We start from the raw sequence: 12,680 nt of genomic DNA on the forward strand, positions 1-12,680 counted from the left end.
TGGCATCTTAGCCCGTTTGGACAACTATAGTGAATCCACGCACTGGAGGCTTATAAACAACAGATACTTACTTCTCACGGTTCGGGAGGCTGCGGAGGGTTGCGGACTTCTTGCTGTGGTCTCACAGGGTGGAAGGGGTCACACACAGCAGCTCTTTCACAAGGGCCCTGATCCCATCCAGGAAGCTGTACCCTCATGATCTAATTACCTCTCAAGGCCCACCTCCTAAAACTAGGGTTCCAACATGTGAATTTGGGGGTGGGGGGGGACCTAGACAGGCTTGGTATAAGAAAGAGGTGGGGAGACTGGAAGGTCAGGATCTGGAGCAGAAAGACATGGCCAGAGGGAAGAGGACAGCCCCTGACTCCCCTCACCACGGGAACGTGGCCTGAGAATGACAGAGAAGAGGCATGTCCTTCAGTGAAGTTCTTTGGGTTTAGCTGGCCAACCAGTCCTGGCTCCACTTGGTTGCCAACAGTGGGGAGCTAGGGGGTCCCAAGGCTTATGAGAAGAGGGGTGTTTGCTGACCCAAACTCCATCATAAGTTAACAAAATCATCTCTTCCCACTACAGACAATTCCATTTATATTAGGACAATATGACGTTACTACATTCTTGAATGGATGTGACTGAAAGTCAGTAACGGGAAACCTCACTGGGGTGGGGGGGGGAGGTTCAGGCAGGGGGAGCTGGCGGCCCGAGGTCGACTGCAGACCGCCAGGAAGAGCTGACCTTGACCTTACCTGGATGTGACCTTGCACGTGATCGTGCTCCCACTACCCCTGCAGTGGGCACTGCCCCCACCTCCTGCCAGCAGCTCCGTCAGCAAGAAGCCACCACACTGGCCACTGGAAGTCTCCTCCACACACTGTTCCTTGGAACGGCCCCTCCCAACTTTCTCCTTTTCTCCCCTGTTCCCCCCACTTGCCTCGGTTTAGCCACAACCTGTTTGTCCCGGGTTGTAATCCTCCTTTACTCCTGAGTAAACCCCTCTGTTCCTGGTAAAAGAAATAACTATCAGTGGGGTTTTTGTTGTCGTTGTTTTTTTAACGCTTATTTATTTTTGAGAGACAGAGATAACAGACCGTGAGCTGGGGAGGGGCAGAGAGAAAGGCAGACACAGAATCCGGAGCAGGCTCCAGGCTCTGAGCTGTCAGCACAGAGCCCGACGTGGGGCTCAAACCCACCCACCACGAGATCATGACCTGAGCCGAAGTAGGATTCTCAACTGACTGTGCCACCCAGGCTCCCCAATAACTGTCAGTGTGTATCATTGAGGTTAACAGAACCAATGTCCTTTATTTAGATATTTTCCCATTTACTACTGTTATCATTGCAGTAAAACAAAGATATGAAGATGGGGGTTTCCAGAGTACTGGCTTCAAGGAGAGCCCCGGACCGGCCAGTCTGGCCGGATTGTCTAGCGGCTAGGGGGGGCAGCGGCGGGGAGGGGCCTTCACAGTGGAGGGGGGAGCCTGTCCCCAGGGCACGGGGAGAAGGCCAGGTGCTGAGCAAGTTCACCTGAGGCGAGAATCGGGGGTGTCACGGTTTGCTGCGGGCCTGACCCAGCAGCTCCCATGGGGAGTGGGGCTAGGCCTGCCCTCACCTCCCCCAGATGTCCTCTGTCTTCCACCCACTTCAAGCTCGTGCTTGGCTTTGTTGCCAGGTATTTGGGCGGCTTTACCAGCCTGTTTCCTGGTTTGTACACGTCAGCAATGAAGCGCCCTCCTGCATCAGGTGATGTGCAGACTCAGTGAGAGCTGACGTGTTCAATCAATCACAGCATGTGGGCTTTATCAGGATCCCAGTTCAAATAAACCAGCATAGACAGCAGAATTCGGGAAGCAGCTGGGGAAGTGCGCGCTGACTGATCCTAGCTCTGAGTGCTTAACGGAATTGTGGTCAACAGTGACCCCGGTGATGTTGAACAGAGAGAGGCAGAGGGAGCCCTTTCATTTAGAAATGCACAATAAAATGTTTCCTGCTGAAATCACATGATGTCTGGGATTTGCTTCAAATGATGCTGGGGTAGAGGAAAGCATGGGACACTGTGAAACAAGACGGCGCCATGAACTGATAACTTAGATGCCTGTGATGGAAGGAAGTTCAGCTCATCGACTCTCCACTGGTGCATATGTTTGAAATTTTAATAATAAAATGTTTTTTTAAGCATATGTGCATACAGTCTCTTCCAGGCACTGTCTTAAGCTTTTTTTTTTTTAAGTTTATTTTGAGAGAGAGCACATGAGCAGGGGAAGGGCAGAGAGACAGGGGGAGAGAGAGAGAGAGAGAGAGAGAGAGAGAGAGAATCCCAATCCACACTGTCTGCACAGAGCCCAACATGGGGCTCGATCTCACAAATCATGAGATCATGACGTGAGCTGAGATGAAGAATCAGACGTCCAAACGACTGAGACACGGAGGCGCCCACATCCTAAGCTCTTTACACATGTCAGCTCGTCGACGCCCAGGACATTCCTGTCAGTGGATGACCTTCATGTTCCCACTTGCTATGGAGGAAACAGAGACACAGAGAGGCCAAGTAACTTGCCTGCATTTGCACAGCTAGTGAATGGCAGTGTTGGGATGTTGTGTTGGAAAAACACTCCTGTGTCTCCTTTACTGTCTCACAACTTCTGAACCCACACTGAGCAGTTCTCTGACACCAGCTGCTGTCCTGAGGTCCAGTTCGGTTCTGACACCGACTGCAGTTGGCACAGATCCTGTGGGTCAAGGGCTCGGCCACTGCTCCACTTCTGCCAACCTGTAGTCCCGGTGCTTCTGTGCCTTTGACTGACTGGCTGCAAATCGGGGTTCCCTGGAAGCCCTCCTTGATTCAGTCATGTGTTAGAGCAGCTCACAGGACTCAGGAAAACAGTCTGCCTCCTAGAGTGCTTTTTACAGAGGATATTAAGGGATAGGAATGAGCGGCTAGATGAAGAGTCACACAGGACAAGATCCAGAAGGGTGCGGGGCACAGGTGATTCCTGCCCCAGGGAGATGGAGTGCGCCATGGCAAGGTCTCTGAACCCTGTACTTCAGATTTTATGGGGGCCTCCTCTTGGGGGCAGGGTCCATCATTGACCAAACCACCAGCCCCTCTCCCTTCCCTGGAGGATGGGAGTGAGGCGGAATGCTCCAGGCTCCTAATCATGGCTGAATCCTTCTGGTGACCACCCCGCTGAAGCCAACCACACTCTCCTCTTAGAACAAAAGACATTCCCTTCACCCAGGAAATTCCAAGAGATTTAGGAACTGTGTCTGGGATGGGATCAGAGACCGAATATTGGGACAAAACATGTGCCCAGTGCTCTCGTCACTTAGGAAATTACAACGGCTTTGGGAGCTCTGTATCAGGAAGTGGGGGCAGACACCCATATGCGTATTTTCCATTATTTCACAGATGTGACCCAAGAAGCCTGTCTCCATCACGGACACCCCCAGGCTGTGTGCTTCCTAGAATCCCGGATGGTTATGTAACAAACTGTTACTGGTTCTCTCTGGGAAGTGGGTTACATTCAGTAAGACCTACCGTACTCACTTTGCTCTATCTGCCTATTTGTATTTCCTGATTTTTCTACAATGAGCACCCACCACTTGCATGATAAGGAACTTGGAAATAAGAAGGGTTTTCAGTACATCCGCAGCCAGCGGCCGCGAGGAGTTGCAACTTTGCCAAGTGGGGATGCCGAGCCCGCTGGGGTGCAGGGGTGGGGCAGGGGTCGGGTGGGCAGGGGCACCAGACATTCTGAGACATCACCATCCCCACCCCCGTTTCTGATGACTCCAAGCTGGCAGAATTGCAGACCCAGCAGCAAGGTTGACGGGACCTCCTGATGTCCAGCTCAGCACTAGCACTGGGGGTCCTGCCCCCTCAAGAGCACTGTTCCAGGAAGTGACATCTCAAGGGGGAACAGGGTCAAGTGACCACCTCCGCATCATATCTGACCCCCACATCAACCTGGATGGGGTAGGGTTACTTCTCTCCACCCTCACTGGGTGCGTCTGACCTTCCCCTCCCCCATTAGTCACCCCCAAATCCACAGAGCCTCATTCATGCCCCTGTGCTCAGGCCTGTGTGACCAGCTGTCCACAGGGCGTGGCCCCAACCCTGGCCTACCCCTCCACTCCCCTCTACAGACTCATCCTGTGGGCCTCTCTCAGACCTCCACCCACCAGTTACAAACGTAGATACATAATGAAAATAATATGAAGAAATTAATCAATAAGCAAAAGGGCAGGAGGGAACGTTACAAGAAAATAACTATATTGTTCCTTAATGGGTGATTACACAAAGGAACGTTTTTAGAATTAGGTAATGCCGAGAAACATAGATGTAGATGACGCATGCTACAAGGAAACTGCTAACAAATATAATGCCACATTTGCCACAATAAAGCGGCCAGTCTAACACACTGTTGTTGTCTGTGTCCATTGTTATTTTCCCCTATGCTGTTCATCCTTCTGGAACCCCTGAACCTGCTGGAGCTGAACTCCAGCACAGGACTGGGGGTAGGTGATTTGAGAGGAGGAAGTCCTGGGCCTACGTGGTGTGGACTGGGTGGGGGACATTTTTGTAAAGGCCCCAGCGCAGAAGTGGGGGAGGGGCAGAAGGAGCCAGCCCAGAAGTCTGGGCGACCCTAACAGACTGGACAGGGCAATCCTGTCCAGGAGAAGGAGTTCCCAAAAGGAGTGTGATGGCCCTGGGCAGTCCCTGGGGTTTGGTAAGAGTGCCAGGCCTAGGTGCAGCAGCCTGGGACCGAGGAAGGAGGAAAAAGAGGCTGAGAAGCTTGGCTGTCAGGAGGGGCTAGAGACAGAGCAGGTGCTGGTGTTAGCCCTCAGGACTCAGGGTGCCACAGAGGCCCTGGGAGCATTCCGGAACCCCTCGGACAGCTGGAGCTGTGGAACTGGGGTGAACGCCTGCTGAGGGCCCCCCTCCTCCGTCGGAGCTGGTTTGCACTTCTGGTTTTCATTGGCTGGGCTTTGGCACAGATCTGTAGACACACAGGCAAGAATATGAATACCTTAGCCACAAGCTGATTACAAAATTGCTAATGTCATAGTGTGTTTCTTATATTGTCCTGGGATTTCAACTTTTTTTTTTTTAAGCATTTACTTATTTTTGAGAGAGAGAGAGAGAGAGCACAAGCAGGTGGGGGGCAGAGAGAGATGGAGACACAGAATCCAAAGCAGGCTCCAGGCTCTGAGCTGTCAGCACAGAGCCCAACGCGGGGTTGAACCCATGAACTGTGCATGACCTGAGCCGAAGTTGGACACTCAACCGACTGAGCCACCCAGGTGCCCCACAGATTTCAGCTTTGACATCTTCCTCCACCAGACTGAGTGTTTTCATACCTTCCTAAGAGTTTGGTAATCTCTCCAGACTCAGAATATCATCTGCAGCAAAGACTGTTACTTATTCCTCAACATCTATTATCTCCTTCTTGTTCAGTAATAGGACTCCTGAAATTTCACTAGTACGAGGCCATCGGAAAAAGACTACACTTCTCAGCTTCCCTTGTAGCTACGGCCTGTGACTGAGTTCAGGCCAAGGTCAATGGAATCAACTTGGAGATTTGTGTGAGCTTGTAGAAAATGTTCTTAAAGGAAAAAGTTGCGCTCTACTATTTCTTTCTTCCTTTCTACTGCCTGGGATGATGTAATGATGGTTGGATCTCAAGCAGCTATTTTGCACCAAGATATGGAAGCCATAAGTTGAGAATCGGGGAATAATGAGAGGAGAGGAGCTGGAATCTCTGATTGTTGTCAGGCTGCTATGCCAGCTCTGGACTGCTTACCTCTGATTTGTGTATGTGGGAAAATAACTTTCTATCTTATGTTAGCCATCATTGGGTTTTCCATCACTCGTATATGACCCTGTCTTGATGGAAAAGCTCGTTTTGTATAAGTGGAAGTTGCAGGTTACAAAGGGTCGATCAATCGTCCCTGTGTCACTCCACTGGGACACAAGGGCCCTCTGTGCTTCCTGAGAATATTCAAACCTAAGTATTAGACTGAGTGGTTTTGTTTTGTTTTTTTTTATTAAAGTTTTACTTGGTATGTTATGGAGCTCTTAAATCCTATTGTTCAAGCAGATTTTACATTTTGGAGACTTTGTATCTTTTCCAGAAATGATGCAGTCAGTGCCTGATGCAGTGTCTTCTCCGGGACGTTGGCCTAAGCCATCAGAGTGCTCCAGCACATGGGTGTCACTTTAATTAGAGTGCTCAGTTATGGTTAGTCGGGGTTTGTTACCCTTCCAGAAGACGAAGGGGACTCTTGGCTATTCTTCATTGTGACGCTCACAGACGGGACCTACAGTGGTTCTCTGGACCCCGGTGCTCGTGGGGGGCACCAGCCACAGCCACACGGCCGTTCTCACGGGCACTCTGCCGCCTGGCCCACAGGATCCTGTGAAGGTGTTTGTGGTGTATTCAGACCTTTAGCAGATATTCACTCACGGCCTCATGTGCCAGGCGTTCCTCTAAACAGGAAGATGCAGAAATAAATGTCACAGCCTCCAAACCCTGGCCTTGTGAAGCCAGCATTGCTGGTCAGGGATAGATAGTCAGGGACAGAAAATAAACACACGAGGTAAGTGTCAGCTCTCGCCCAGCGACCAACCACCCAGCTCAGCAGATAGAAACAATCACATGTATTAGCTCACACTCCTGTCTGAGCCCGGTTTGGTGGTCCCCTGGTTGCCCTCATGGTACCCCTGGCAGGGTGCCGGCCTCATAGGGGCTCAGCTTGGCCCAGTGGCCTGTCCTCTAGCCAGCTGGCCCAGGTGGGCCCCCACAGTTCTGGGAGGTTGCGGGGAGGGGGCGGGGGACATTGCAAGTGCTTCTTCAAGCCTCTCCTTGAACCGGGTCTGTCCCTGTGCCACTGGGCAGAACAGCCATGTGGCCAAGCCTGTGAGTGTCCTACAAAGTTACAGGGCAAAGGGTATCAGCACAGGAAGGCCACTCAGTCAGAGCCATCAATGCTGTCGGGATAGCCCAATGGGTCCATACGTCAGACATGAAGTGGGGGGGGGAGTCATCAGGTGGGTTGTTTCGGCAGATGTAGGGGGCTGAAGCTCTACTCAGGGCAGTGGGGGAAGCCGCAGTGAGTAGGGGTCTTTGTGAAAGTAGTGATGTTTGAGGAAAAGGTGTGCAAATAGAAGGAACAGCAAATACATCCCCAGGACAGAACATGCCCCATGCTGGTAGCATTTTCTCCTACTAAAATCAGGGACATGTTGAATTAGACTGTGGGGTCAGGGGAGGGTGTCTCAGGGGCTAATACAATACCTTGCTCCCTGAAGTCCCTGTGGACAGGCTGGGCCTGTCAGGCCTGTCAACTTCAGGGCCACAGGACACCTCCTTCGCAGCCACAGCGCATGTCAGGGCAGGAAACATTCTGGGCGGGATACAGGGGCACACACTCATTTGTGAGGCCAGCATCCAATTTCCTGAGAAGACAATCCGGGGGCCTGCCCAACCCTGCCCTTGCACAGGTGGACAGGTGCAGTCATGTGTGGTGTGCACATGGCTGACCTTCTGGTTGTGTATCATTGGAACAAGGGGTAGGTTAGAGTCCGGTCACGGGGTCCCGGCCCTTTCTGGGACACCTAGTGAGCTCAAGTTCTGGGGTGTGGAGGGGCCTGGGGGGACAGTGAAAGCTGATGACACAGGTGTCTCTGGGGTGGCCTGTCAGGGCTCAGCTGCTGTAGAGGGTGCATCAGCCAGGGTTCTCCAGGGAAACAGAACCCATAGGATACATTTGTGTGTATGTATAAATATATGGGTAGATAGATAGGTAAAATATACCTGTGTAGACATATAATATACATAGAGAGACGGATCTATCATGCAGATTTGCCACATGGAGTTATGGAGGCTGAGAATATTGCCGTCTGACAGCTGGAGGCCCAGGAAGTGGGGACTGCAGTTCGGTCCACACCCGAAGGTCTGAGAAGCTGGGGAAATGATGTACCAGGACAGGCAGGAGAAGATTCCATCTCGGCTCAAGCAGAGACAGGGGTCCACCTGCTTGGGGGAGCACCGTCTGCTTTTCTCGGCACACTGATCCAGATGCAGGCACGTCTGACCAGAGGACATCTGACCAGCTCCCTGGGCACCCCCGGCCCCACCAGTGACACATGGTTAGCAGTCATCATGGCTTTCTGCTCTTTGCAGAAAGCAAAGGATTTCTGAGTGACACAGGATTCTGAGTGACAGCGCCCCGAGTCTTCCTAGGAGGTGTTAAGTCAATGAGAATTTTATAATGGGAAAGACAGCAGTGAGCACATTTTAGTCGGCATTTTCATGATTTTTCATGAGGTCAACATTTTTGTGGCTATTCACTGGCCACTTATGTTTCTACTTTAGTGAAGTGCCTGATTGTGTCTCATCGCTGACTTTAAAAAGTGGAGACAAAGTCAAACTGGTTTAAAATGTAAATAATTTTCTTTAACAGCTTTGTTTTATCAAAGACACTGTTTTTTGGGCAGAGCTTTCTAGAGTCACCTGCGGGAGTCCGTGTGCCCTTGTCATGAGGCAGCCATGCCGTCATCACCCCATTGTCCAGAACAGAGAAACTGAGGCTCAGAGAGCACCTATGGGGTCACAATGGGCCCCTAAAATGCTGTCTGGGGATGTAGGTCCTTCCCCAGCATTTTGTCTTTTGATTTAATTTTCAGTATGTTTTGAACAGGAAGCTAAAACTTCTATCCAGCCGACATTCTTGAGATTTCCATCTACTGTTTCTCCTGAGAGGTTTCTTCCAAGAGGGATATAAACACAGATTCATGTGTTTTCCTTGAATACTGTGACATCTATATCTTCAGGCCATTAGGAGTTCTTTTGGAAGCTCCTGGGTGGCTCAGTTGGTTAAGCGTCAGACTTCAGCTCAGGTCATAATCTTGTGGTTCATGAGTTCGAGTCCTGTATCGGGCTGTCCGCTCTCAGCACAAAGCCTGGAGCCTGCTTCAGATCCTCTGTCCCCCACCCTCTCTATACCCCTCCCCCGCTCACACTCTCTGTCTCAAACATAAATAAATATTTTAAAAAAGGAGTTTGGAACTGAACAACCCCTGTTCCCCTGGGAACGACACTGGCCAGTTGTGACCCTGTTTGGCTACACACTGTCCTCCCAGTGTGGAAGAGACTCAGAGCACTGGAAGTCTGCCCCCAGCCGGCCAGCAGCGCCCCGCGGCTGCGGTGACCCCCGTTTCCCCAGGGGCTGGGCCCTGCGGTGAGTGGAAGGAATCCGGGTGAACTCTGCTCACTCAGCAGTGCTGGCCCAGCAAACTGGGCAGGGACACCGGACGGTGGAAAATCACATGTGGTTTTCAAGTTGTCAGAAACCCAGGAGATTGTTCTTCCAGTTGTGTGGATGGCTAGGCTTCGTCTGCGAGACCCCAGGCCCCGTGGCTCTGGAAACCACCCTTCTTGTGGGCCCAACCAGCCTAGCCCTCCTGGTGACATCCAGACTGCAGACAAGGGGGCACTTCTGGGGGCCTCTCCAGAGACAGAGGAGTGGAAGGACCTGGTGGACCTGGGTCCTCCTCCCTCAGTCCCTGGAGACAGACCCAGGGCTCTAGGAGACAGAGAGGGTCTGGAGACTGATGCCTCGGCCTGCCGTCCAGAGCCCAGCCTTCCTGCCATCTGAGGTAGGCTGGCCAACGGGGCCATGGAGGAAGGCCCCTCAGAAGGCCCCACTTGGCCATATCTGAACTCTGGCTCTGTTCCCCCCGAGGCCCAGCCTTCCATATCTGAGCTGCTTCCTCAGAGGACCCAGGAGCCTCCCAGGCTCAGCCCTCCTGCTTGCCCTGGCCCCTGTGTTCTGTGCTGCCCCATCTACACCCTGGGCACGCTGGTGCTGCTGGTGGTGAGTTTCCCACCTCTGCCCAGGCTGGGTCACTAGGTGTCTGTTGGTGACACTTGGGCCTCAGCAGAGGAGCCAGGGCCGCCATGGCCCCATAGCCTCGTGCCAGGGGCTCCAGAGCCCACATAGAGAGAGCATAAACCGCTGCCCCATCTGCTGTCCACACGCCAGCTGGGGTGGCTGCCTGGCCTGAGGTTGTCTTTTGGCCCAGAGGTTGGCTCTTCCCCAGAAGGGCCAGTAGAGGGCCTCCTTCCTGTCCCCCCAGGTCCCCTGACCCCTACACCATGCCCCCCCATTACCTAGATGTGCAAAATTAGTGCTTATGTGGATGACCCACATTTGGAAAGAAGGAACCCTGAGGTGTGGGGGGGGGCACCGAGCCAAGGTCACCCGGGGTGCCCCAGGATGGGACTGACCCTCATGCTTCTCAAGGCCCAGGCCAGCCCTGCCTCAAGGCCCTAGCTGTCCGAGCTGCAAACACAGATGCTAACCCTGCTCCTTGGGGACCGTCCCCAATGGGACTCCCTTCCTGTTGGGGGAGGGGGCCCTGGTGGTCCTGGAGCCACCCTCCTCTTGCAGACTAGTCAACCCAAGTGTTCAAGGTCACAGGCCTAAGACTGACTCCTGGGAAATCTCCTCTCCCTCCTGTCCCAGGCCAATCCCTTCAGACCCAGATCAAAGCTTCCATTTCCCTCCCCACCCCTGTGGGGCTGACCTCACCAGATGGGAAAGAGGGTTCCATTCTTTCTTTCCTGTTCTTCTCCACCTCCTCGCCTCCTCCAATGTGGGAGTTTGTGGCTCACACCGCACCCTGCTGGGGGGACAGGGCACTACTGAATGGGGCAAAGTGGCCGTGGCATCCCCCACAGGGGACAGCTCTGCCCACACGTCTCCCCCCCCCCACCCCCCCCACCCCCGTCCACTGCAGTCTGCAGGGTGTCTGCCCCACCCACCCACTCCTCTCAGGTGGGCCTCACTGCTGCCCTGAGGGCCCCTGTTCCTGACCCTGGCTGGGGCACCCCTCGGGCTGTCTCTCCAGAGAACCTACCCTGGCTGGCAGCCCTTGAGGCGTGGTTCTCAGTAGCCCTCAGCAGTGCACTTCGGCTCCCAGGGCCACACAGGACCGACCCCAGCCTGGCATGCCCAGCCTCACCCTCACGTGGCTGCAGGGGAGCTCCATGGACCCCCCCACCCCAGCCCACAGGATCCCTAAGAGCTCTCCTTTCTCTCTCCGGAGGCAGCGAGGGTAGCCCCCCCCCCCCCCACCCAGGGAGATGTCACCCTCTTCCCTGTCGAGCCCAGTCCTGCTGTGGCCCCTTGGGCAGACCCTCCCTGGGAGTGAGGGGGAAGGCCGGGGCCTCTCGTAGGAAGCTGGACATGGAGGTTCAGAAGCCAGGGGCCCGGCAGACCCCCAGACTAGCTCACGAGAGCCCCTGGACACGGATATGAATGCCCTGCCCAGGAGCAGGGGCGCTGGACCCTGGAAGGGTGAGTGGCAGCCACTGCAGGCCTTGTGCTGCCTCCCTGCCCCCCAGGTGGAACCTGGGCCCGGGTTTAGGGACTTCCTGGGTGTGAGTCTTAAAGTTAAGTGGGGTCCCAGCCCTGCCCACTGAGCAGGGTTGGAGGGTACTGGCCTGGCATGGAAGGCACTCACCCCCTCCTCTCCACCTGGCCAGACGCTTGGGGGCCGAGGGCCCCCAACTCCCTGCCCCACCCTGCCCAGCTCCCCACGAGGCTTTTTGCTCATGTTCCTGTTGGTGACTCACTGTGGCTGAGGAAAAGCTTCTCTCTATTCCTTTCTCATTTTTTTCATGGTTTCTATTTTCCCTGGCAGAGGATGTTGGGCCCAAATCTGATCCATGTGTGAGCAGGAACATTCCCAGGGAAGTGACGTTCCTCAGACCACCCGCCCCCCCCCCCCCAATCCCGGCCTGAGCCTCTCTGCTGGACACACTCAACTGGGGGCCAAAAGAGCAAATTCCAAGACAAAGTTTCAAGAATGATGATTCAGAGGCTCACAGAGGACATTTGCGGGTAAGAGCTTGCTTGCTTCATCCCTTCTGCCACCAGGACCAGCCTGGGGACACGTGACAGGGCAAGTCTGTGCAGGGACAGGAGGCACAGGGGGCCGGGCTGGGGGCTCAGGTGGGGGGGCTTGCTCTCTGAAGGGACATGGCAGGAGCTGGGAGCTGGCGTGTCGTCGGTGCTGATGTGGTGCCAGGTGCGGCACGGGCACAGTCCTGCTCTGCACCTTGGGGCTGCGGAGTCGTGGGGTCACTTGGTGCCATCAGATGGCCGGGAGGGCAGAGCTGGGACCCCACCTGAGTGACCAGTTCTTGACATGGTCCCACTGCCCTTTTAAGCATGAACGAGGATGAGCCGGTGAGAAGTGAAGGAAGGGCCTTGAGCAGGAGACACGCAGACCCTCCCTGAGTCCTGCCTGGTCCCCGGGCTGAGCCAGCTGCCCCTGCAGTGTCCCTCAGGCTGGCCACAGCTGCCTGCCGACCCAAGGCTTCCTGACCGGCTCGTCCTCTTTCCCTTTGGTCCAAGCTCTGCACTGCCCGTCGACCACCCAGTGGGGGGGGGGGGGGCGCTGGGTTTTCCCAACGACCTCACCAGGTCAAACCCTCACAGACCACCGTGGCTCAGGGCTCTGCTGCTAGACTTGACCATGGAGTCCAGGCGTGCATCTTCTGGCTTCCGCATGTCTTCTGCCCTGGGAGCTCTGGCCGCAGGTGGATGCCCGTTTGGCGCCAGCCAACATCTGCCCTTCTAGAAGGCTATGGAAACACCAGGCCCGCCATGTGATG

General features: G+C 54.4%; 1 long non-coding RNA gene across 2 annotated transcripts; it reads right to left on the bottom strand.

Annotated features, from left to right (window-relative positions):
• Positions 1–4,156: 4,156 nt before the first annotated feature.
• Positions 4,157–11,746, bottom strand: LOC125160234 (uncharacterized). Of its 2 annotated transcripts, none has more exons than XR_007150179.1 (3): positions 11,637–11,746; positions 10,591–10,684; positions 4,157–4,994 (listed from the first exon to the last, which is right to left on the bottom strand). It is a non-coding gene; the product is annotated as an uncharacterized LOC125160234 (long non-coding RNA). The 2 variants fall into 2 exon arrangements; XR_007150180.1 differs by having other exon boundaries at positions 10,591–10,681; positions 11,637–11,730.
• Between the last annotated feature and the right edge of the window lie 934 nt (positions 11,747–12,680).

Source organism: Prionailurus viverrinus, chromosome A2, assembly GCF_022837055.1.
Source record: "Prionailurus viverrinus isolate Anna chromosome A2, UM_Priviv_1.0, whole genome shotgun sequence".
NCBI classification, from domain to species: domain Eukaryota; kingdom Metazoa; phylum Chordata; class Mammalia; order Carnivora; family Felidae; genus Prionailurus; species Prionailurus viverrinus.